Source organism: Mustela nigripes, chromosome 6 (assembly GCF_022355385.1).
Source record: "Mustela nigripes isolate SB6536 chromosome 6, MUSNIG.SB6536, whole genome shotgun sequence".
Classification (NCBI taxonomy): domain Eukaryota; kingdom Metazoa; phylum Chordata; class Mammalia; order Carnivora; family Mustelidae; genus Mustela; species Mustela nigripes.
In genome coordinates, this window is record NC_081562.1 from 98,887,618 (window position 1) to 98,914,476 (window position 26,859).

Consider the following 26,859-nt stretch of genomic DNA (forward strand, 5'->3'; position numbering starts at 1 on the left):
GCTGTGTCTCTCTCTGTCAAATAAATAAATAATCTTCAAAAAAAGAAAAAAGAATGTCTTATGATTTGCCTGCCTCTCTTATTTTTTCCCTCTTATTTTTCCTTCTCTTCTCCTATGTTATTTTTGTTTTGTTTCTTAAATTCCACATATGGGTGAGAGGACACGGTGTTTGTCTTTTTCTGATTGACTTATTTCACTTAGTATAATACACTAGTTCCATCCGTGTCATTGCAAATGGCAAGATATCATTCTTTTTTGATGGCTGAGTAATATTCCATTGTATATATACACCACATTGCCTTTATCCATCCATCTATCAATGGACATCTGGGCTCTTTCTAAATTTTGGCAATTGTGGACATTGGCTGCTATAAACATCGGGGTACATGTGTCCCTTCAGATCACTATGGTTGTATCCTTTAGATAAACACCTAGTAGGGCAATTGCTGGGCCACAGGGTAGTTCTATTTTTAATTTTTAAAAAAGATTTTATTTACGGACTTGAGAGAGAGAGTGAGCGAGTGAGCGAGAGAGAGCATTAGCAGGTGGAGGGACAGAGGGAAAGCAGACTCCCTGCTGAGCCTGACCTGGGACTCCATCCCAGGACTCTGGGATCATGACCTGAGCTGAAGGCAGACACTTAACTGACTGAGCCACCTCAGCATCCCTTGCTGTATTCTTAAGAAGGAAAGGAGCAGTGTTCTTTCATGTTATTGTCATTCAGGACATAGAGACAATGCCCATGAGTATTACAAGCAGGAATCAACATTTATTGAGTGTCTGCTATGTGTGTATTTTGTCTCCAGGATTTATGTGTTCAATCTTCTCAAGTACTTTGTGAAGTAGGTATTAATATTTCCCCTCTTTCTCATATGAGGACACAGAAGTACAGAGAGGTCTAGCAACTGGACCAAGTTTATATCTGGTAAGGTAGAGTAGCATTTAAATCCAATTCTAGGACTACATGTATGCACTTAGGTAAATATATGCTTTGGTTTTTCTTTTGGTGTGCTTATGGTAACAAGAACACGATCATACAATATACATATGATGTGACGTGCTTCTTGTGAGAGGCCTGGCTTACCCTGGGGCTCTCTCCGTGGGGGTCTGTATTCATCCTCCTCATTCCTTTTGATGACTGTACATATTCAATATAGATGTACCATAATTTATTAAACTATAAATTTATATATTTATAAAGATTATATATATTATAATATAATTATATGTAATTATATATAATATATAATATAATTATATATTATATATATATTTTATTAAAATAGATTTTTCATTCAACATATGTCCTATATATATTATTTTTAGATTATATACTTCTTTTAAATTTCAGAGAATGCTGAAATAGATGTACTTATATAACTCGTGTGTGTGTGTGTGTGTGTGTGTGTGTGTATGAGAACTTGCTAATCTATGAATGCAATTATAAATTTTAATTGCAATCACTAATTGCCAACAAACAGGTAGTAGCAATTTAATGTACACCAATCATGTCTAAATGTTTATTTATATCATAAATTATTTTATAAAATTCCAGTATTTTCTTCCAATATTATTGTAATTCAGTTTCTTTTCCCATTTATAGATGGAGGGTTTTGTTTTGTGTTTAGTAAGGTCAAGACCAGTCTCTGGTAGCCTTATAGCATGTTAGAAAGCATTCCCTTCCAGACATCAGCATTTAAGAGTAGGGGGAAGTGCTGAGGATCTCCACTTACATGCTGGCAGAGAAGTTCTCTTCTGCCCTAGGCACAGACTATAGCTTTTCTAAAATCAGCACGTAAAATACAGCAGCATGTGGATTGGTTTTTCTCACGTTATTTGAACATTACAGTGTGCCAATGACTGCTTTCTGGAAGTAGCCAGAAATACTTTCCAGTAGAAATTGTTCCCTTTCAATCTGGGAGCCGTGGGAAGGATCCTGTCTCAGGGCAGCTGTTACCGATAAACCGAGCTGAGAATGGGTTCATGGAAATGACGAGATTAAGAATTTCAAGGGGAAAAATGGGCACAGGGACCTAGGCTGGTGTGGGAATCCCCAGATGGTTACCACTGGAAGGCGTCTTCCACATCTGGCTCAGTGTCTATAATTCTATATGTCTGTAACTAAACACGAAGAAACCGAGGTGAGAAAGCATCATTTAAGGGCACCCAGCTAGAAGACAATGATAAAATGAATACTGATGGATGATATGATAAACAGAGAGCTTTGTTGGGCTTAGCAACAAACTCTGTGGTTTCCAGAGCTGACCTCCAGCATATCTGAACTTTGGGAAGTATTTTCACTTCTGAGGTTTAGAATCCCATTCCCAAACATGAAAGAATAAATATAACCCCGTAAAGGCCCTCTCTAAAACTCATTCTGTGATAGAAAAAGTCCTCATTTCCCCATACCCTAATGGACCACAGATCTTTGAGGCTTTACTTCACATTAAAATTGTATTTTTTTTCTCATTTCAAAATACTTGTCTCTGCATGATCTCATTTTGATATGAGAAACAAAGGCAGAAGAAGAATTATTAAATTTCCTTCCTTACTTACAGCCCACTGACAAGTCCTTGAAACAGGCAGAGTGACATTCCCAGTGGAACTCAACCACCCCTATGTTGACACTTTGCTAAGGACAAAAGGCAAACTTAGCCTGACCCCCTGTAAGTCTACTTTAATATACAAAAATTCTATTGGAGGGATGCCTGGGTGGCTCAGTCAGTTAAGCGGCTGCCTTTGGCTCAGGTCTGATCCCAGGGTCCTGGGATCGAGTCCCGCATCGGGCTCCTTGCTCAGCAGGGAACCTGCTTCTCTCTCTGCCTCTGCCTGGCACTCTGCCTGCTTGTGATCTCTCTCTCTCTGACAAATAAATAAATAAAATCTTTAAAAAAATTTGATTGGAAACTTCCTTTCTCTCACCCCCCACACCATATATTGGCAATTATCCACCAAGTACATGACTCACCAGTATACATCTGAAGGTCTCACTGAGTAAGTTACAGGCAGGGCTAGGAAGGGAGAGGGGGCTATAGGACCAGGCTCACCAAAAATCCCAGAAATGTTGAGGTGTAAGAAACCAGAGATAAGGGAACAAACCAGACCACCCTGCCCCAAGGGATTCTTTTATGGCAGTCCCATTGTGACCAACAAAGAACAACCAGACCCCAAAGAAGAAATGGGGGGATTGGGTAAGCCTGGTAGTGGGTATTATGGAGGGCACGTACTGCATGGAGCACTGGTGTGGTGCATAAACAATGAATGCTGGAATGCTGAAAAGAAATAAAATAAAATAAAATAAAATGGAAAAAAAAATAAACCATTAAAGATGTTATCACCAGTCCTTACTCTAACCAAGACGTCACAAGAATGTTAAGGCCACAAGATCCCTGGTCAGTTCTAAATAAAAGACTGTTGGTGGAGGCCCACATTGGCAATGTGGTCGGGACCCGTCTCACTTGACAGATTTCTCTGTATCCTTGCTTAATAAAGTTCTATCGCTTTGCTATTCTCCTTTGTCTGTGAGATTCATTCTCCAACTCCCTGAGACAAGAAACTCACTCTCTCACTTCAATTTGATTCTCACTTGAATCTACCTCAACACAATTAAAATGGATATATAAATAAATAAATACGGTCCCTGTGGATTTTGGGATTCCACAGAACACTATCACCACAACCTTGCTTTTTCACCATCCTACTACCTTAGATTTTTTAGTGATGTGAATTCTTTTTTTTTTTAAAGGTTAAAAAAAATTGTTTGACAGAGAGAGAGAGTACGCACACATGCAGTGGGGAGTGGCAGAGGGAGGGGGTGAAGCAGACTCTGCCCTGAGCAGACAGCCTGACATGGGACTCGATCCCAGGACGCTGGGATCATGACCTGAGCTGAAGGAAGGTAAACACTTAACTGACTGAGCCACCCAGGTACCCCTAGTATTTTCTTTCTTAGGGAAGGTTGTTGGTTCTCTCAGTGAAACCCTAAGGCACACTGTAGGAGATCAGGAAACTTAAGAAAAATTGGTTTCCCCTTTTATAAATGTGTTTGTTTATTTACTTATGAGTAGGTGATTTTTAAAAAAATTTTTTACAAAAGGCTATACTATAATAATGGGCCCTCATCCTGGTCCCCTAACCACCCATTCCCCTCCCACAGGGCTTTTCCTAGGTCAGCACCTAGCAGTTGATTTAGAACTAGTGTGTGTCTGGCTGTTTTCCAGCTCGATGAAACTCTGCACCTGAAAGTCCTATTCTGGGTTTTGGAAGCTAGTCAATGTTGGGGTGTTTTTCAAACTTAAAAAAAAAAAATCACAGCCCATTAATTAGAGCCATATTTAAATAACATGCACATTTTTATAACACACACATTTGGGCAATGATACTGACCCTTGTTATAGAAGTTATACCCTAATATTTTCAGTTGTTTCATTTTTAACAATCTGTTAAACATGCACACATGTATTTTATGTCTTCAACCCAACTCAACTCAATTTAAGAATATTTTATAGAAATATTTTAATAGAATATTTATTAAATTAATATTTAATACTTAATAAATATTAAATTATATTAAATATTTAATTGAATACCTTATAGAAAAATATTTTAAGAATATTTATTTTTCTTGTTGTAACAGTTTCTTGTTGTAGCCTAACTCTTCTTAAGGTGTGGGTCTGAATATTCGTGTGCGGGAATTCCTTTGCAATCTTGCTTACCTCCATCCCTCCAACATGATAAAATAATTTAAATAAGAGGTCAAAAACACAAAGGTTAAGAGGAGAAAATAGCAACAGCATTTGAAAAGCTGGACTGTAGATGGGCAAGCGATAACAAATTTAGCTAAAGCCCTTCCCTGGGAAAAGCACAGAAGTCGAATGTTTCCAGCCACAGAATCTCAAAAAGACTCCGGAAGTGGAGGTCCCAGCTGCCCCTGAAAGTGCTGGAAGCCAGCCCCCACTCCCTCCACCAAGACCAGAGCTCAGAGGCTACGTTTCTAAGTCGGGTGAGGGGAGGGGCATGAAGCGGTTCAGACATTTATATGGAGATGTCTAAAGAAACTCTGCTCTATGGAGGTGTCTCTCCTCAGTTAGGCCTTCCTTCACACATTTTACCATGCTTCATCAGCAACACCCTGATGAAGCTTCTGTTACCTAATCACTCTTCTTTTTTCACTCGTGTCTTTTTGAAACCGTTGTTGTTATTGCCATCAGCATTTTTCATTTGATAAAATTCATTCATTTTATCAGTATTTTCATTTTACTGTAGAAGGGAGGTCAGGTGAAAGCATCCTCAGACTGAGCCAGAATTATGTAAGTTTTTCACTGGTTAAGATCCGTGCCTACAAATGAATACCGACATACATATGCAAGTTATTAAGCACAATGGTAACCCATCATCTGACCTGCGGATTAGAACATGGACAGTTGCCACAAAGCTCCCTGATTCCGCCCCCCCATCTGTTCCTTCCTCCTTCCCCCAGAGGCAACCACTTTCCCAGACTGTATTTCTACAGTCTTTGCTGTATTTCTACTTCTTCTTATGATTTATAGGATTTATAAACATTGAATCACATATAAGCTCTTGTAATTTACCTTTTTTAATTTAACATTTTGTTTCTAAAATCACCTCTGTTGATGTGAGTAGCTGTGTTCTTTTATTTTCACTGCTGTGTAGTGAGGAAAGGCTGCCCCTTACTTACCTATATTCCTGGTGCCTGGTTATGCCAAGTATTTTTTTCTCTCTCATCTTTATTTTTAAATGCATGAACAGGGCGTCTACTGAACATTATTCTTTATGCTTTCTGATACAGATATGCAAAAATTTCTCTGGTTTAGGAATGGAATTACTGAGTTGTAGGATATGAACAGTTTGGCACTATCTTGCAAAGCTGAATTGTTATAATTCAAAGTTGAATTGTTAGAAATTGTTACAATTTGTAAAACAAATTACAATTTGCAGGATAATGCCGAACTTTTCCCAAAGATTTTCTGCCAATTTATACTTCTAAAAACCATGAGTTCCCATTTTCTCACATTCTGGATAAAAACTTTGCAAAGGGGAATTTCAAAAATTTACCTATTCTTCTGGGTATAAAATAGGTTCCCATTACTGCATTTGATTTTTTTAACTTGACACTCTGCATTATATAATATAGTAATGAGATGAAAATGGATCAGAAGTGTAGAGCTAGATAAATCTTCATAAAGATCAAGAAACAGAGTATTGAAAATAAGCATGTGTGTATCTACACAAAAAAGAAAATTTCTTATAGTTTTGAGTCTGAAAAGTTTCTCAAATCAAGCAAACATAAAAAGAATAGATATCTGTAGCAGGAAAATTTTGTGTTTGATTACCTGTCTTGGGCCATTAGGAAGCTGAACTGGCTGGAGCACAACACAAAGTTTAGATTGTGGGAGAATGATTCTGATTCCTTTTCAGCCTAAAGCAATTACCCAACTGTTAGAAAGTTGAAATATTAGACCAGATTATATTACCTAAATTAGAATAAGCACCCTTGAGAACTTATCACTATCTATCAAGGTACATGCATTATGCAAGAGTTAACATCCCTATTTCTATGTGTTATGAACGAGCCTTGGAATTTTCTTTTCTTTTCTTTTTTTTTAAAGATTTTATTTATTTGCCAGAGAGAGAGAGAGAGCAAGCGAGTACACACAAGCAGGCAGAGAGGCAGGCAGAGGCAGCGAGAGAAGCAGGCTCCCTGCCAATCAAGGAGCCCGATGCGGGACTCGATCCCATAACCCTGGGATCATGACCTGAGCCGAAGGCAGTGGCTTAACCCACTGAGCCACCCAGGCATCCCGAGCCTTGGAATTTTCATTGAAAATAAATTCATTGTTGGCATATTTTTCGCTATTTGTTTTCACTGATTGATGTATACACTTGTTGAGACATTCCTCAAGCCATTACCCTCTGAGACTGGAATGTCTGGAAACATTCTTCATTAAGCCATTGCTAAAAACAATGAAACACTTAAAAACAATAGGTGTTTTTATATAATAACTGTGGAGTTTGGGGTAAAACTGACACTTACTCACCCATGGTTTATTTGGTCTATAGAGCAGCCCTGTAGAGCACATAAGGCATGTATTATAGTCTCCCCAGCTGACAAAGTCTTAGCAATAAATGATTTGCTCAAAAGCACACAATTAGGGGCACCTGGGTGGATCAGTGGGTTGAGCCTCTGCCTTTGGCTTGGGTCATGATCTCAGGGTCCTGGGATTGAGCTCCTCATAGATCCTGGAGCCTGGCATTGGGCTCCCTGCTCAGCAGGGAGCCTGCTTCCCCCACCAACACCCCCCACCCCCACGGGCCGTCTGCCTCTCTGCCTACTTGTGATCTCTTTGTCAAATAAGTGAATAAAATCTTAAAACACACACACACACACACACACACACACACACACACAAGTAGCAGGTGGCAGAGCCAGGACTTGCTCTCCATGTTTTCATATTCCAATTCTAGATCCTTGTTTGTGGATATACAAATTAGAGATAGGCATAAAGAAAATCATGAAACACAATTAAAATCACAACGAGTTAATCTACAGAATATAAACTCAAGATCTCAACTGCAAGACTAACAACCTGTTTATTGCATTGTATTACACATTCATGTCACATTGTTACTCTCTGGGCGCTGGGCTAGTAAAAAGACTTTGGTAATTAATTCATCATAAATATTTAGCGAGCACACACACAAGAAAAAAAGAGAGAGAATTATAAGCACCCCAGTCACTTCCCCAATGCTCTTTCAGATTCACTCTACCCCTAAAGAACTGCTCTCCCTACTACTAACAACACATATTAGTTTTCATTACACATTTTTTGGGTATCTGGCTGCTTGCCCTAATGTTATGGTTTTGAGATTCATGCCTACTGTGGGTTGTGGTATTACTTTTGCAAACTCAGCAAGCTCACTGCAACTCTACCCCTTCCTCTCTTTTTGTTCTATGACTCAACATATTTGGGACACAGAAGTTTAGAATTGCCACCCTAAGCAGCTTAGAAATAGGAGCTCTGGTGTCCAGTCCATGGGGAAAACACAAAGTAGGAGATGAGAAATGGAACCAAAGAGATTAGAAGCCAGGGTGCACCTGGGTGGCTCATTGGGTTAAAACCTCTGCCTTTGGCTCGGGTCATGATCCCAGGGTCCTGGGATGGAGCCCTGCATCTGTCTCTCTGCTCCGAGGGGAGCCTGCTTTCTCCTCTCTCTCTGCCTGCCTCTGCCTGCTTGTGATCTCTGTCTGTAAAATAAATAAATAAAATCTTTAAAAAAAAAAAAAAAAAAGAGAGAGATTAGAAGCCAGAAAGACAGTGAGCTAGAACAAGAAGGAACTGGGCAAGAGGACTCAGTACATCTGTCAGTGGTCCAGGAACATCTGAGTTTCTTGGCCATGTTGGTGGTCAGCTTGCTCTAAGTAGATGTAAATAAGTTGGCTTATATTCATTCAATATATAGGGTGCTAAGGATTGAATAGTACACAGAACTTTGCCCTCAGGAAATTCAGAACATGGAGAGGACTGACACATAGACAAACAAGTAACTGAGATATTAAGTGGCAGGAGCCACTTAATGAAATGAGGCCCCTGGAGGGGTTTTGACCTGGGATTGCAGAGGTTCAGGAAAGTCTTGTTCAAGAAAGAGCACTTTGGGGATGCCTGGGTGGCCCAGTTGTTAAGCATCTGCCTTCAGCTTGGGTCAAGATCCGAAGGTCCTGGGATCCAGTCCTGTACCATGCTCCCTGCTCGGTGGGGAGCCTGCTTCTCTCTCTCCCACTCCCCCTGCTTGTCATCCCTCTTTTGCCGTGTCTATCTCTGTCTGTTGAATAAATAAATAAAATCTTAAAAAAAAAAAAAAGAGCACTTTGCCTTAGGAGTCTGCTATGTGAACAGAAGTGTATAAATAGAAGAGTTTCCAGACACAGGGAATAGTGTGCACAGGAATGAGGTCTGAGAAGGCATAGTTTATGTAATCCAGAAGTCTTTCACTGAATAGGCAGGAGGCCATGTGTGTAGACACTGAATGTTAAAGAGTTAAGAAGCATTTTGATCGTGAGGACCTTTGTATGTCATGATAAGGTTTTAGGACTTATGCACCAAGCCACTAAAGTATTTCATATTGGGAAATACTGGCTTTGGATCAGTGTTTTGGAGGGAGTGAGGAGGATTGATCAGTAAGTAGAATCTTGGACAGGGGCAACTCCACACTCATTTGCAGAAATTTCTTGCTTATTCCACTCCTGCTCTCTCCTAGTGCCCACCTTGTTTCAGACTGTTTGGCTGAAAGTCTTTCCTTCTTATACTTAGGATTTGACAAAAGAAAGTGTTTTCTATGGGCTAAGGAATGATGATGAAGGATGAAAACAAATTCCATTCAAAGGGCTCAGAGGGAAGTCAGGCAGAGGATGCAGACCCTGTGCTGAAAAGGGGTGGAGCACAATCCTTGGGAGAAAGGATGTAAAGAAACTCTTGAAGGATGAGTCAGCATCATGGTGACTGAGGTCACCCTAGAAATGTTAGAATTGAGCTGAAGAGGAAATCTTGTGAATTGGGTGCAAGAGCTCTCAATAAATGTGGGGGACTGACCAGTAGGACATTGACAGTGACATGAAGTGGTGAAAGGTTGCATAACCTACTAGCATGAATTTGAAGGAAGAGGCTTTTCCTCCAAAGGGGGGAAAATGGTCTGGAAGTGACCCTGGGCTGCTAAGAGAAGGCCAACATTGTTCTGAGTCCCATGGCCATGGTGTATGGGAGGACGGACTGCCTCCATGGAAGACGGTACAAGGCAAGCAGTTTTATTGCAGAAATCCAGGTCTCAGTAAGAGAGAGAAAGGGAAAACAAGGAAAGGAAATATTTTTCAAAAACAACCATTTTTGTTTTTCTTCACTGTGATGGTGAATTGGATGTGTCAGAGTTAGAGGGTGTTTTTAGAGATAAATATTTATGTCAGTGAACTTTGAGTAAGTAATTGCCCTCCATGATGTGAGTTGGCTTCATTCAGTCAGCCAAAAGCATCACTAGAACAAAAAGACCAGCCTCCCCAAGCAAGAGTGAATTCTTTAGCAAACTGCCTTGGGACATCATCTATACCACTGGCTCCTAATTGCTTCCAGATTGGATCTGATAATGACTTGATTATTTGTCTTCTGTGTCTTAGTACTGACAACACTATCTTAGCCCTAATGATTGCCCAGCAGTAAAGTTTCAGAAAGGGCAGTGAGATGAGATTGACTGCGGAGCACTCACACATGCATGTGAGATGTTCGTAAAAGACTCCCTAAAACCTTCTTTGTGCGGGAGTCCCATCTGGGTGTACGAACTGCATTGTCCTGGTAAGCAGAATGCTTTATCTACTAGTGCAGGTAATACTGTATTCTTGCACAGAATGAGAAGTGTTATCAGTAAAATGTGTCATTAGAAGAATGAATAATAGATGACTAGTTCATACCAGAGACACTAGATAAAACCTGGTCCTTATTACTAAGTATTACTAAAATTTTTCTGAGATTTTATTTATTTATTTGAGAGAGGTAGAAAGAGCATGAACAGGGGGAGTGAGAGAGGGAAAAGCAGGCTCCCTTCTGAGCAGGAAGCCCAACACAGGGCTGGATCCTAGGACCCTGGGATCACAACCTGAGCCTAAGGCAGACACTTAACCAACTGAGCCACCCAGGTGCCCCTAAACTTTTTAAATTCATATTATGCTGTCTATTATATATTTTAAAATATCACTGATGTTCAACAGGCGGGAAGAGTTATGAACAAAATGACAAATCATCTTTCCTGTTATACTGCAATGAAAAGATAAAATTTCTTCTTTGCTTAAAATAAATTTTAAAATACTAGTCAAAAGTAGATAGGGAACATATTCTCTTTGTTTTAGAGTGAATTTCATATTTCTTTTCATTTTGGAGGTTTGAGAATTGAAATAAGTTTTGGAGTGAATGTTTATAAGACTTACCGTGGACAAGACAATTAGGATAATGAACAAACATTTATCTTTGCAACTCAAATATTATGACTAAGAAAACACAAAGTGATCTTTTGGACAGAATCAAGTATAGTTTTAAGACATGAAGTTAACTACAAAGATCATCTCTTTGCCCTTACACAGAGTTATAACTAGTCCTGAGGCTTTCTGATTTACATGCAGAAAAACGCATGCTACTTTGAGAAAAATTTCTTGGATTTCCAGTTGGAAATGGAGCTCTTCAGCAGTTTTTAAGCTATTGAAGGACATAAACACTTCTCATCAATGAAGTTTTAGTGGGCTAATGGAGTATCTTCCTGAATAAGTTACATTTGCTGCCCATTCAAGATGTCTTTTAAACAAAATGATGATCGAAGTAAAACTTCTTCTCTTCAAATGACTATTTTTAGATTGAATTGAATAAGCACCTTGCTTCATGTGACAGAACATAAAAGAAAACCAGGGGTGCCTGGGTGGCACAGTCAGTTGTGTCCAACTCTTGGTTTCGGCTCAGGTTGTGATCTCGTGAACTCAAGAGTCCTGAGATCAAGCCCTGTGGGGGCTTTGCACAGTGTACACGGTCTGCTTGAGATTCTCTCTCCCTCTCCCCCTTCCCGCCCCCACTCATGTTCTCTCTTTCTCTCTCTACAATAAATAAGTAAGCCTTAAAAAAGAAGAAGGAAAACCAGAATGTGATTCTTGACAAAATCTCAGACATAAGTCAGTATAGCTTGCATTATTAAATTATTTACACTTAAATTCACAAAACATTTCTTTGAATTTTTATGTCATTTAATTTCAAGGTATCTATCTTCTTGATAATCTCATCTTAGTAAAGTCGGCTATGTATCACCCCACTCACTATACAGATTGAAAAGCTGGAATACAGAGAGGTTAAGTGATTTGTTAGATTTGATCCTAGATTATATTTTTTTTTCCCTAACACACAATATATTTCTAAAAGTGTTTTTCAAACTGACCACAAAACAGAAAGGATATTATGGGACATGATGGAGGTATTAGCAAACACTATGTGGTAATCATTTTGCAATATGTGTGACATTTTAACACATTTCATGTTAAACATACACAAGTATTACATGTCAATTATATCTCAGTAAAGTCAGGGGAGAAAAGATATTGCTCCAAAATGTACATATATATTTTAGCTTGTCTTTTAAAGAATGCTTTTTAAGAAAATCCCACAAATGTAAAATATTGTATGCATGGGTGATATTGAAATATTACTAGTCATTTAACTCAGTAATAAATCTGAAAAATTCATGAAATATAAATAGCTATATATGAAAAACATTGGAAACTCTGAAGACTTACCCTAAAAATTGATTTAATTAAATCATATTTAATTATTATTGTCTTTTAAATAACATTTTCTTTCTAAAGACAAAAATAATTCACTACTAAATTCTATTACACACAAGATTTTAACCTAATTTCAAATGATAACAACAGAGCTAATAGTCATATGTTCCCCTTACAGTAAAAAAATGTCAAAAATGGAGTCAAAATAAATAAAAAGCTTAAGTATTTGAAGCACATGAGAAACAAAGACACTATTTGATGATAAACAAATCATTGCTTAAAAGATAATGATATTGGGACACCTGGGTGGCTCAGTGGGTTAAGCTTCTCTGCCTTCCTTCAGGTCATGATCCCAGGGTCCTGTGATTGAGCCCTGCATCTGGTTCTCTGCTCAGCAGGGAGCCTGCTTCCCCCTCTCTCTCTGCCTGCCTCTCTGCCTACTTGTGATCTCTGTCACATAAATAAATAAAATCTTAAAAAAAAAAAAAAGAAGAAGATAATGAGATTAAATGGAAGTTTCCCTGGGGAGCTCAAAGGGAGATGGCACTTGGCAGTGAATGTTGTACCTAACGTTTCAAGCACTGAAATAACCATTACTGGATTCAGGAAGTAGGCACAGGGAGATAGGCTTAAATGTAATTTCAACTGTTGTCAGTTTTGGATTGGTTACTTCAGAATTAGTTGGAAGTTTATGGGTAACCAGTATTGACACATCACTGAGAACTCTCCTGCACAAGACTCAAGTTGTTCTATAGACTGTGCTCTCAACCAACACTCTTCCATTCTTGTAGAGAGTGAAGGGGCTGGTAATGGAGGACACCAGTTTTAAAAACTCCAGTTTACTTATGTGGTATTTGATACCACCCTATTTTGCCAGCCCAGTAAAAATTTTAATTCAATATCCTGTTATATATTGCCTATATGAATTTTATTGGTTTTATCATTTTCTATGTATTTAATTTGTAAATGTGATTTAATTTATTGTTCTATGAGATCTTTGAGGCTTATATGACAAATTTACATATTTCAACATAAAATGAAATAATTTTTGTCTACTGTAGGGGTTTCAGAAACTTTTCTTTAAAAGCGGTCTCTACTTTAATCAAATGAGTAAAAAAAAAAAAACTGTTTTAGATCCATTAGGCTTATCTCTATATAAAGTAAAAAATATCTGAATTTTAAAATATATGAAATGTCACAATTATATATCAGAATAGATGACTTTTTAACCCCTTATTTGTGAATGCTGGGTCATATTAATATAAATTGAATCTCAAAAATTCTATCCAAGTAGAAAGATCATGATTTCTAAAATTTCCTAAGAGAATTTCAAAATAAGTTACAAAATAAGTTGTTAATATTTTAGGAGTATCATGAAATTTGTCAAAAATGTACCTTACCTTATTATCATCTGCCAGGTTCTTGTGAAGTGTACATATGATTTCCATAGATTAATAGAGATCTAGGACCCTTAGAATACTATGTGCTATAACAACACACACATGCTTACATATAATAAAGACAGATACATATAAGTTTTGTTCAAATTTCATAAATTAAATTAGAAATCTAAGTAGGGGGATGTTTTGACTACATAACTTTGTTTAAAAATCAATATACAGATTGTTGCAAAAAAAGTAGTATGTTTTTAACAGCATTGTACAGACTCTCACTGATGGGGTTGTAGTTGTTTAAAAACATCTAATATATTGTGTATATATGTATATTTAATAGAGACATAGCAAGATACTATTATACATTTAAAAGTTTGATCTATGAGCTAATATAAGGTATGATGTGAAATATATTGTGGATTCAGGGCTCTCCCAGTAACCTCTGAACCTTTCAAATAGCACAGAAACTCTCCAAAAAGAAAGCATTCTATTTTAAGGACCAGCCTTTTTAAAGTACGGGTTTAAGATCACACTCACTCCATGGCACTATCTAATACATTTCCAATCAGTCATATTTATTACCATAAATGAGCAGAGGAATCTCTATTTAATAACTCTTTCTAAAGCACAGAACAAAAAGGCATAGAAAACTTTTGCAGTCTACTGAGAGGCGACCAAAAACAAAGCCATTATATCAAAAGCAGTTTCACACACATGAAATAAATACAGTGGTGGGGGGTTGCCTGGACAGCTTAGTGGGTTAAGTGAAAACTATTGGTTTCTGTTCAGGTCATGTTCTCAGGGTTATAATATCAGGCCCCACATCGGGCTCCTCACTCAGCCAGAGTCTGCTTGAGGCTCTCTCTCCCTCCCCCTTTGCCCTTTCCCTTTCTCTCTCTCTAAAATAAACAAATAAATCTTAAAAATAAATACAGTGGGGGCACCTGGGTGGCTCAGTGGGTTAGGCCACTGCCTTTGGCTCAGGTCATGATCTCAGGGTCCTGGGATCGAGTCCCACATCGGCCTCTCTGCTCAGCGGGGAGCCTGCTTCCCCCTCTCTCTCTCTGCCTGCCTCTCTGTCTACTTGTGATCTCTCTCTGTCAAATAAATGAATAAAATTTTAAAAAATAAATAAATAAATAATAAATAAATAAATATAGTGGATACCATAAATAGTCTTAAATTTTCTGAAGGTTTATTTTTAAACTATATATGTTTAATTTTTAAATTATATATATGTGAAAATGTTAAACTATTAGGTCACAGAGATAAGTGTAAGGAAAATCTATGTCCAGAGTCTGTTTCCCCCTCTCCCTCTGCCTGCCTCTCTGCCTACTTATGATCTCTCTGTCAAATAAATAAATGAAAATCTTTAAAAAATAAAAATAATAAAAATAAATACAATAAGATAATAAAAATAAAAAAAATAAGAAACTCTTAATCTCACAAAAAAAACTGAGGATTGCTGGGGGGAGGGGGTATAGAGAGGGTGGTGGGGTTATGGACATTGGGGAGGGTATGTGCTATGGTGAATGCTGTGAAATGTGTAAACCAGATGACTCACAGACCTGTACCCCTGGGGCAAATAATATATTATATGTTAATAAAAGTAATTTTTTAAAAATTAAAAAAATTAAAAGTAAATTTAAAAAAAAAAGGAAAAATCTATGTCCAAATTATAAAGCCAAGCCACACCAAGAAAAACAAAACAGGACGAATTTCAAAAGATATTCTATATATTCTATTTTTAAAAGTATTCTATATATGACATGATTCCAAAATGTCTAATGTGGAGTGTCAAGTATTTGGTTAAACTTAAGCTCCATGGTATTTTCAAGAAGTGTATTAATTTGAAAAGAGCAATTAACTGAGAATTTCACAAGGCCTTAATTTATGTTTCAAAATACTGTGCAGCAGGCACCTCCAGGCACCCAACTCCAGCACAGATCCTGAAACTTCAACTCACTATCTGGAAAATATTGATACAGGACATGCTAAGATATAATGATCATTTTCCAAATAGATTTAGAAGAGGACATATGGTAACTTTAAATACTTACCCAAATCAACCATGCAGATAATTTTCTTTGAATTCATATTGTGCTGCTAATTCTTCAAAATATATTATTTCGAGCTTTTCCATCCCAAATCTTTATTTTTTATTTTTTTAAGATTTTATTTATTTATTTGACAGACGGAGATCACAAGTAGGCAGAGAAGCAGGCAGAGAGAGGAGGAAGCAGGCTTCCCGCTGAGCAGAGAGCCTGATGTGGGGCTCGATCCCAGGACCCTGGGATCATGACCTGAGCCGAAGGCAGAGGCTTTAACACAATGAGCCACCTAGGTGCCCCCCAAATCTTTATTTTTATGGTTCTTTGATTTCATTGGTTTTAATAATTTTCTTCAGTGTTTCAAAGTTGATTCTTCAGGGGGAGCCTGGTTATCTCAATTGGTAGAGCATGCAACTCTTGATCTTGGTATTGTGAGTTTGAACCCCATGTTGGGCATGGAGCCTACTTAAAAAGCAAAACAAATCAGGGTACCTGGGTGGCTCAGTCAGTTAAGTGTCTGTCTTTGGCTCTGGTCATGATCTCAGTATCCTGGGATCGAATCCCACATTGGGCTCCCTGCTTAGCGGGGAGTCTGCTTCTCTTCCTCCCTCTGCCACTCCCCCTACTTGTGCTCTCTCTCTCTGTGTCAAATAAATAAAATCTTAAAAAAAAAAAAAAAGGAAAACAAATAAAAAAGCTAAAGTCGACTCTTCTGTGTTTCTGGCCATAAATTATCAGTAGGAATCTTTCTGGGCAAAATATTTGTCAATGGATAGAGTGCCACATTATTTTCTTCTAGAAAATTCATCCTCATCTATTATTTGTGCTACATATAGTACTGGCAATCTCCACTTTATTTCCATCTAAAAATGAAGTCCTGTTAGAAAATACAATTTTTTTTCACACTTCAGACTCTAGAGTTTTTGTAAACATGCACTTACCTCTGAAAATATGCTCTTGTAGAAAATAGGGGTTTCTATCATTCAAATTTAAGTGACCTTGCTAAAATGCTGCCAAAATACAGGAATATTCATCTTCTCGCTTACATAGTTAAGGTATTCTGAAGCAGATAGCATGATTCCACACTGATGAAACACTGGTGAATTATCCTTCTTAATTATGACAATTATTCTATTGGGTGAATGAGATCAATAATTGCATCTTCATTCATCAGATCAACAGTCATAGAACACTTTTGGAAATTTATCTTCCACTTTAGAGTCCTCAACTATATTAGTGTTGTTATTGCCTGTTTTTTTTTTTTTTTAATGAAACATGTCTTATATACAAATTCTTTCTTTTTATCACTAAATCAGCTAAATTTGGAATTACTTTAATTACATCAAGATTTCTTTCATGACCTGAGTTGAAATCAAGGTTTGGATACTTAACCAAGTGAGCCATCCAAGGGTCCCCCGGTAGCCATTCTTCAAGCCATATTTTGATACTTTTTGAATGCTCTTTTTTCTGACATTTTTTATTTTGTATCCTTAGATCACTCTAACCAGAACAGCATATGGTATTGAATCAAAAAGTTTTACCTTCCATTAATAGGAGGGTTTTTCTTCATCAATATTTGTTACCAACTTGAGGTTCACTGGTTCTTGCAGCTTTGCACCACATGAATAAAGCTTTCCAGAAACAGCTGGATGCCTTAAGAATGGCAAGCCATAAAAAGCTGCTCTATTAACTCCAAAGCAATTAAGCATACCCAGAGTGATGTCTGGCAACATCCGTGCTCATTCTCCATAGAAAGTTGCAACTGCCCTAGTCTAGTTAATCTAAAGTACATATTAGATAAACTGCCTCTGTGTCAGTTTAAACAGGGCAATTTTCTTTGGTGGGGGGGAATGTATCACCCAATAAACATATGTAATGAAGGCACAAAGCACAACAGATCGGTGTAGTGGTCTGAGAGCCAGAACCATAACAGATGCTGGACAAAGGCTTAGTGGGATTATGTTGCCAAGATGGGCAAGTACCAAATCAAGGTAGACTCAGACAAGGGCAAGACTATGTGCACACAAAGACTATGTGCAGCCAAAGATATGTAATCTGTTGCACGAGGCTCTCGATGGTCTTATACCATCATGGACCTCAGCAGGCAGCCAGTCTCCACATCTTATTTGTTTTTCTTCATCTTGATTTTTTAAAAAAACTCTTCTTTCTTTCTTTCTTTCTTTCTTTTTTTTTTTTTTATAATACATAATGTATTATTTGTTACAGGGGTACTGGTCTGTGATTCATTAGTCTTACACAATTCCAGCGTTCACCATAGCACATGCCCTCCCCAAAGTCCATCACCCAGTCACCCTATCCCTCCTACACCCCTCCACTCCAGCAACCCTCAGTTTGTTTCCTGAGATTATCATCTTGAATTTTTTAATTTCTGATTTGTTATGTCCTTAGATTTCTACTAGGTCTTGATTAATTTTATTTGTGTTAGAGTATTATATTACAGTACTTTTTGTGTTTCCTGGCCTTTAAAAAAAAAATTTTATGGCCCAGTGTTTGATCATTTTTATAAATGTTCTCTGTGTCTTGCAAAGAATGTATAGTCTGTAATCATTGGATATTATGGTCTACATATGCCTATTAGATCAAATTTGCTGAATCATAGTGTTCAAAATCATTTCTGATTTTTTTCATTGCTTCTCCATTTATGATTATGGACTTCTATTGTTTTAAAAAAGTGTTTTCTTCTTGTAAGTAGTTTTAACTCTAGTTTTTTGACCCTTTTCTAAAAACGCAGGATTTTTTTTTAAACTAATGATTATATGTGTTGGATTTTCATGTGCCATAAAGAGCAGACAATCTTATGTAGTGAGAGAGTAAAGCATAGATGGGCTTCCTTGTTTTCTTAGTTTAAAAGGGCTCTCTTTTGTTGTATTAGGAAAGGGCAGTTTTAATTTAAGAATCTAGTAGTAACCACAAACCTAAAACCTATAATAGACACACAAAAAATAAGGAGAAAAGACAAAACACATCAGAAATTCATCAATCACAAAAAAAAAAAAGAGCAAAAGAAAAAGGAACAGAGAACTACAAAAACAACCAGAAGACAAATAACAAAATTGCAGGAAGTACATACTTACCAATAATTTCTTTAAATGTATGTGGCCTAAATGCTCCAATCAAAAGACAAAGGGTGGCAGAATGGATTTTAAAAAAAGGGCAAACAAATGACAAAATATAACAAGACCCATCTATATGCTGCCTACAGGGGAGTCACCTTAGACCTAAAGGCACATATACAGCCCGAAAGTGAAGAGATGGAAAAACACTTACCAGCATATGAAAGTAAAAAGAAAGCTGGAGTAACAATGCTTATATCAGACAAAACAGACTTTAAAAGAAAGAAGAACATTACATAATGATAAAGCATCAACTCAACAAGAAAATATAACAATAATAAATATCTAGGCACCCAACATTGGAATACCTAAATACATAAAGCAAATATTAATGTACATAGAGAGAGCAATTAAAAATTTTTTTCAGTATTTCAGCATTCATTGTTAATGCACCACACCCAGTGCTCCATGCTGTACATGCCCTCCTTAATACCCACCCAACCCCCGCCCCCCTCCCCTCCCAAACCCTCAGTTTGTTTCTCAGAGTCCATAGTCTCTCATGCTTCACCTTCCCCTCCAATTTCCCCAACTCCCTTCTCCTCTCCATTTCCCATGTCCTCCGTATTACTCCTTATACTCCACAAGTAAGTGAAACCATATGATAATTGACTCTCTCTGCTTGAATTAGTTCACTCAGGATAACATAAAGAGAGCGATGGATGGTGACACAATATTAGTAGGGGACTTTATTTATTTAAAAAATTTTTTAAAGAATTTATTTGTTTGACAGAGAGCAAACATGCTCAAGTTGGGGAGTGACACAGGGTGAGGGAGAAGCAGACTCCCCACTGAGCACTCAATCTCGGGACCCCAAGATCATGACCCAAGCCAAAGGCAGCTGTTTAACTGACTGAGCCATCTAGGTCTCCCCTAGTAGGGGACTTTAACACCCCATTTACATCAATGGATAGATCATCCAAACAGAAAATCAATAAGGAGACAGTCTCTTTGAATGACCAGAGGGACATAACAGGTATATACAAAACATTCCATCCCCAAACAACAGAAAACACATCTTTCCAATTTGAGTATATGTGCTGCTGAACTGAGCACAGAACACACATTCTATTCAAGCGTATGTGGAACATTCTTCAGAATGGATGTTAGGCTACAAAACAAGCCTCAATAAATTTAAAAACATTGAAATCAGACCCTGCATCTTTATTGACATGACAATATGAAACTAGAAATAAATCACCAGAAAAAAACTGCAGGGCAAACAAACAGGGAGCCTAAACGATATGATACTGAACAACTAATGCATCAACAAATTAATCAAAGAAATAAAATATATGGGGGAAAAAAAGAAAACGAAATGATAGTTCAAAATCTTTGGGACATAGAGAAAGCAGTTCTAAGAGGGGAATATATAGCAATACAGGTCTATCTCAAGAAATGAGAAAAAGCTCAAATAAAGAATCTACCTTTATACCTAAAGGAACTAAAAAAAAAGAGCAAAGGCCAAGGTGAGGAGAAGGAAATAATAGAGATCAGAGCAGAATTCAATGATACAAAGACTAAAAAAATAGAAAAAAAATCAATGAAACTGAGAGCTGGTACTTTGAAAAAGTAAACAAAACTGACAAACTCTTAGCCAAATGTATTGAGAAAAAAGAGAAAGAATCCAAAGAAATAAAATCAGAAAGGAGAGGAGAAGTAGCAACTGACACCACAGAAATACAAACGACTAGACAAGAAAACTACAAAAAATTATATGCCAACAAATTGGACAACCCAGTAGAAATGGACGAATTCCTAAAAACATACAATTTTCCAATATTGAGTCAAGAAGAAAAGCAGCTGTTTTATATTGTTATTTTTCTTTGAAAATCTTTAGAGAAAAATAATCATTTCACCATGAGGGAATCAAAACATTTTAAAATGTCATTTCCCTCATCCTCTGTTTTACAAATATCTTTTTATTTGGTTCTAATCTACAAAATGCTGAAAATAACCTAGCATTACTTGGTTGTGATATACTGTTTAATGAATCTGGAGGTCACCTGTTTGGAGAGAATCATGGAGTTTTGTTAATTACCGAGGACTCCAGCATAAAGGAAATGGAGACCACCTTGAAAGCTACTTTTCTCCTGATAGTCTAAAAGATGATAGTAATATTACAAACCATAGAATTTATGAGCTCATAATTTGAATTATTTCAGCATGCATTTTAGCTCCAATGTACTCCCAGGCTCAATAATTTTTTCTTGGAAAGTGCAATTTTAAAGCTCTTATTATAGCTAGTCATTATATCTTTCAAATCTAATTCCATACTCAGTGTTTGCTAGAGATGTACCGACATTAAAGGAATTTAATTTTGAACTTAACGTAGAGCCTTCTCAAAACTTATTGTTCATTTGAAAGGAAATACTACTTGAGTTTAACAAAAATAAAACCATGTTCCAAAATACATTTAGCCTCCTAAAAATAACTTAATATATCTTTAACTGTAATAATAATACTAATAGTTAAGATTGGAATTGTTCAGAGATTATTTTCATAGCACAAGTATGCCAATTATTCTCTAGTGCCTTTTGTAATCATTTAAAACATTAAAAAATATTCAGAACATTATTGCTGTAATCAAATGTTCCACTTACACCGTCTTCTCCCCCCATTAGCATTTCTGTGCCATAGAAACTGCTTGATATACTCTAATAATCATCCAACAATTCAAGCCAACAGAAAAGTACTGACTCATAGTACATGTGAGGTGGTACAAACACGGAGATGTGCCATAGGCCCCACTCTGAGGAGTTTCTGTTCCAACACTTACTGGCTGAGTAATAGCAATAATCAAACACTTATTTAATGTTTACTATTTTTTTAAGATTTTATTTATTTATTTGACACAGAGAGAGAGATAGCAGGAGAAGGAACACAAGCAGAGGGAATGGGGGAGAGAGAGAAGCAAGCTGGCTTCCCACTGAGCAGGGAGTCCCATGCAGGACTCAATCCTATGACCCTGGGATCATTACCTGAGCTGAAGGCAGATGCTTAACCACTGAGCCACCCAGATGCCCCTACTGGTAGACACAATGCTAAAGGCTGTACATGTGTTATCTTCTTAAGTTCTATTAAGTTCTTAATTTCTTAAGTTCTTCTCTTAAGTTCTGTTATTAATTCTAAAACAAAGAATGAAGAGGAACCATATGTAACTGGAGCACAGGTATGATTAGGGATGGAAACATCGGTGTCTTCAATTGAGGTCTTCTACCAGTCAGAAATAATCATCTCACAGGTGCTCAAGAAACCAAGCCAACTGACTAAAACCAAAATGGAAATTAATAGGTTGAATGGCCCTGGGGAGACCCTTTGGATTCAGGCTCATTTTGGTCTAGGACTCAAGCACAATACCTGATCTACTCTTTCAGTGCTGCTTTCTCTGTGGCTGTCTGTAGGTAGGCTGTCTGGACTGGACAAATGTTCCAGAGCCACAGCAGTCCCAAGCCTGATATTCTCACAGCATCCAGCTCTGCAGAAAAGACAGTCCTGCTAATGCAGCAACAGTCCTGAGGCTTTCCCTTGATTAGACCAGATTTAGTTTTCTGGTTTACTTCTTCGGTTTTGTACAAAGCTAATGGAAGTGTCAGAGGCATAGGGTATTCAGAATGCACTTCTGTAATTGGGAGCGGAATACAGCTCAGCAAATCACAGGACTAAAACTAAGGATGGATGATCCCCCGAAAGACCATCAGGCACTCTTACCAGGAAAGAGGTGGAAGAGCTGTAAGATGCCCTTAGGGGTCTTTAATACCAGGATTTGACAAAAGAGTCACTGAAGATGGTTTGAATTTTATTATTTTATTTTACTTTATTTTATTTTAGGGATTTTATTTATTTATTTGAGAAAGAATGAGAGAGAGAGAGAGAGAGAGAGAGAGAGAGGAGAGAGAGACAGAGAGCAAGAGAGGGGGAAGGGTCAGAGGGAGAAGGAGACTTCCCACCAAGAAAAGAGCCCGATGTGGGACTTGAGCCCGGGACTCCAGGATCATGACCTGAGTCGAAGGCAGTTGCTTAACCAATTGAGCCACTCAGGCTCCCTATTTTATTATTTTTTTTTAATGAAGAAGTGATATGGTCACATTCTCATTATCTCTTACCCATATTTCAGTAACTTCTTAGGTCTAGGCTTCCAAGCTTCTTCCATTAAACACATCCTCACACTGTTTCCAGATCACTCTGTAGAAAACCTCTGACTGTATCACCAGAATTTACAATAAGTTTATGTATGTATATATAGATCTAACAAGTTAATTATAATTTCAATTTTAAATTCAGTGGCAATAAATAATTTATATAATAATTGTAATACAATGGCTACCAATGTGCATTATAAGATTCCTTTGAATTAATACAGTTAAATAATAAAATAGAATGAAATAACAATTGCCACAGAATCTCTAAGTCAGTGTTTATATTCTGAAACTTGGACAAAAATTTCAATTCTCAGGCACTGGTGAATCAGAATATCTAGGGATAGGGCTGGAAGATCTGTATTTTAAAGGCACTCTCCTGATTCTTTTCATGAACAGTTAAGTTTTGAGATCTGCTAATCTAATGCAGTAGAATAGTGGTTCCCATAAAGTAATTGAAAAATAAGTCTAGTGAGTGAATGATGTCTAAGAACTGCTACTTGGAGGGCCTTCCTTCATTAAGAAGTGGTCATTAAATGCAGAGGACCACCAGCCTCAGAAAGCTCCTAGAAAGGCAAAAGCTTAACTTCAGGGCTATATGCCTGCAACACTGCAGGACTGTCATTCAACTTACCTAAAATATCCTATCATGGTTGCCACTAGCTACCATATTTTGAGCCTTCACAAGGCTATTAAGCACTTCATATACATTTTATTACTGAAGCATCTATATAGTCCCATAAAAAACTATCAATTTTTGGAAGTGGAAACAAATGATTAATAAGTTAAAGTTCAGAAGTGTTACCTCCTTGCTCAAGATCTCACAGCTAGTAAGTGATGGAATGCAGAATGATATCGCTATAGAGCCCAAAATCTGAACCACTATGCCAGACTAGCTTGCATTCTGCCAAAAACAACAAATCTGAAATCCAGAACCACAGAACTGCCAAGAAAATAACTCACTATAGCAGAGAGAATTTCCACATAGGAAGGGATTTTGCAACACTCTTGACAAAATGAACATTTTGGGGAGTTTTTTCCATTAAAGATATAAATAAAGCTATTTCTGTTCTTCTGTGAGTTTCCCAGATCTGGCCATTTTGGTTAAGTTCTCAAATTGAGACTGTGTGGCAGTATAGGGGAATGTTGATTTGTATATCAGTGATCAAAAAATAAATTAAAGTGGAAAATGTGTTGTCATAAATTATTTTTTACTTTTTTATGCCCATATTATTTTACTAAGACCAATTTACATCAAATAAAATGCACATTTCATGCCTATGTAACTACTACATAGATTGGAATTTAGAACACGTCTGTTACTCTAAAAAATTCCCTTGGTCTTGCTTTAAGCCAATCTCCACTCTTAGAGGCAACCAGTATTCTTATTTCTGTCATCATAGCTTATGTTTGCATATTCTTGAATTTCAAATAAATGGAATAGCAACAAGTATTCTTTTATGTCTATCTTCTTTTGCTCAATATAATGTTCTTAAAATTGGTCCATGTTATGTGTATCAGCAGTTAATTTTTTTTTTATTGCTGTGTGTTATTTTATTTTGTGTATATACCAAAGTTTTTTTTATTCATTCTCTTCTGATTAATGTTTGGTGTTTTTTCCCCTAGTTTTTGACAGCCATGAATATAGTTGCTATGTATGAGTTGTTCTGTGGAAATGCATTTTTTTTTCAAGATTTTATTTATTTATTTGACAGAGAGAGATCACAAGTAGGCAGAGAGGCAGGCAGAGAGAGAGGAGGAAACAGGCTCTCTGCTCAGCAGGGAGCCTGATGTGGGACTCGATCCCAGGACCCTGAGATCATAACCTGAAGGCATGAAGCCGAAGGCAGCGGCTTAACCCACTGAGCCACCCAGGTGCCCTGGAAATGCATTTTCATTCTACTTAGATAAATGCCCAGGAATGGAATTGCTGTGTCATAAGGTAAGTAAGGTTTAACACTTTAAGACTAAGCTAACTGAATTTCAAAGTGGTTGCTTCATTTTATACTCCCATCAGCAACTGAGAGAGTTCTAGTTGCTCCACATCCTCACCAATATGTTTTATGGTCTTTAATTTTAGCCATGCTCATATGTGTGAAGTAATACCTCATGTGCTTTTAATTTGTATTTCCCTCATGAGCAATGAGGCTGTGCATCTTATTATGTGACTATTATGGGACATTTGCTAATCCTCCAGTTTTGTTTTCTCTCTCTCTCTCTCTCTCTTTTTTTTGGAAGAAGGTTCTCATCAAGGCATTTGCCCATTAAAACGTTTTTTGGTCTTATTATTTACTTGTAAGTGTTCTTTATATTATAGATGAAAAAAATAAATGATTTTCTTTAGTATGTATCTTGCATTTTAATTTTCTTAGTGTCTTTTGAAGAGAGGAAAATTTCAATTTGATGAAGTTGAATTTATCAATTTTTTTTTCTTTCATGGGTAATACTTTTGGCTTCCTGCCTGAAAATTCTTTGCAATACAAAGTAATGAGGACTTTTCCTTATATATTCTTCCGTAAGTTTAATAATTTTAGTTTTTATATTTGGACCAATAATCTATTTCAAATTAATTTTTATATTTGTTGTGAGGAAAATGACATAGTTTATTTTTTCCCATGTAGATATCCAGTCATTTCAGCCATATTTGTTTCTCCCATGGAATTATGTTGTTGACTTTATCAAAATCATTTCACCCCATGTATCACAGGTCCATTTCTGGAGTCTCCATTCTAATGCCCTACATATACTTTTTATGCTAATACAAAATTTTATTGATTACTGTGAATTTAGAGTAAATCTTGAAATTGGGTAGTATTAGTTCTCCAAATTTGTTCTTTATCCAAGTTATTTGGCACTGTATGTCTTTTTCACTTTTGCAGAAGTTTAAAAAATTATCTTATCTATTTCTACACAAATGCCTATTAGTTTCAATCTGTATGTCATTTTGTGGAGAATGGATATTTTACCAATATCCAGTCTTAAAAGCAATAAGCATGGCATAATTCTGTATTCATTTAGATAATTTTGCATTTCTCCTGGTATATATAATTTTCATGTTAGTGGTTTTGCAGATCCTTCATAAGATATATTTCTGAAAGTTTCTGTTGCTGGATGCTATTACAGTGTTTTGAAATATTTTACTAACATAACACAATTTTTAAAAAAGAAAAAAGAAACCTTTTACTTTTTAATGCTTATTTAATAAATATAAAATAAAATCAAATTTCAGTATATTAACCTTGGATGCTGTGATCTTGCTAAATTCACTGATTAATTCTAGTAGTTTTGGGTAGGTTCCTTGGGATTTTTTAAATATAGAACTCATACTGTCTGCTATCCCTTTTTATTTCTCATATTGGTCATTTATATTTCCTTTATTTATATCTTGAATAATCTTGTTAAGAATTAAAAGTTTGCCAATTTTACTAATCTTTTAAATAAACACTAGATAAATCCCACAAATTTTATATGTTGTGTATTTATTGTTATTCAGTTTGAAATCTTTTCTAATTTCTCTTGTGATTTATTTTTTGACCCATGGGTTACTTAGAAATGGGTTTTTAAATCTCCAAATATTTGGAGAATTTTATAGATATTGTTATTGATTTATAATTTAATTCCATCTTGGTAAAAGATCATACTCTTAAGATTTTAATCTTCAGAAATTTATTGAGACATATGTTATGGTCCAATTTAGGCATATCTTGGCAAACATTCCGTGTGCACTTAAAAAAGAAAAAAACGTTATCTTGCAGTTGTTTGATGTAGGGTTTCATGTATATATGTTAACAAAGTCAAATTGGGGATACCACTGTTCAGATTATC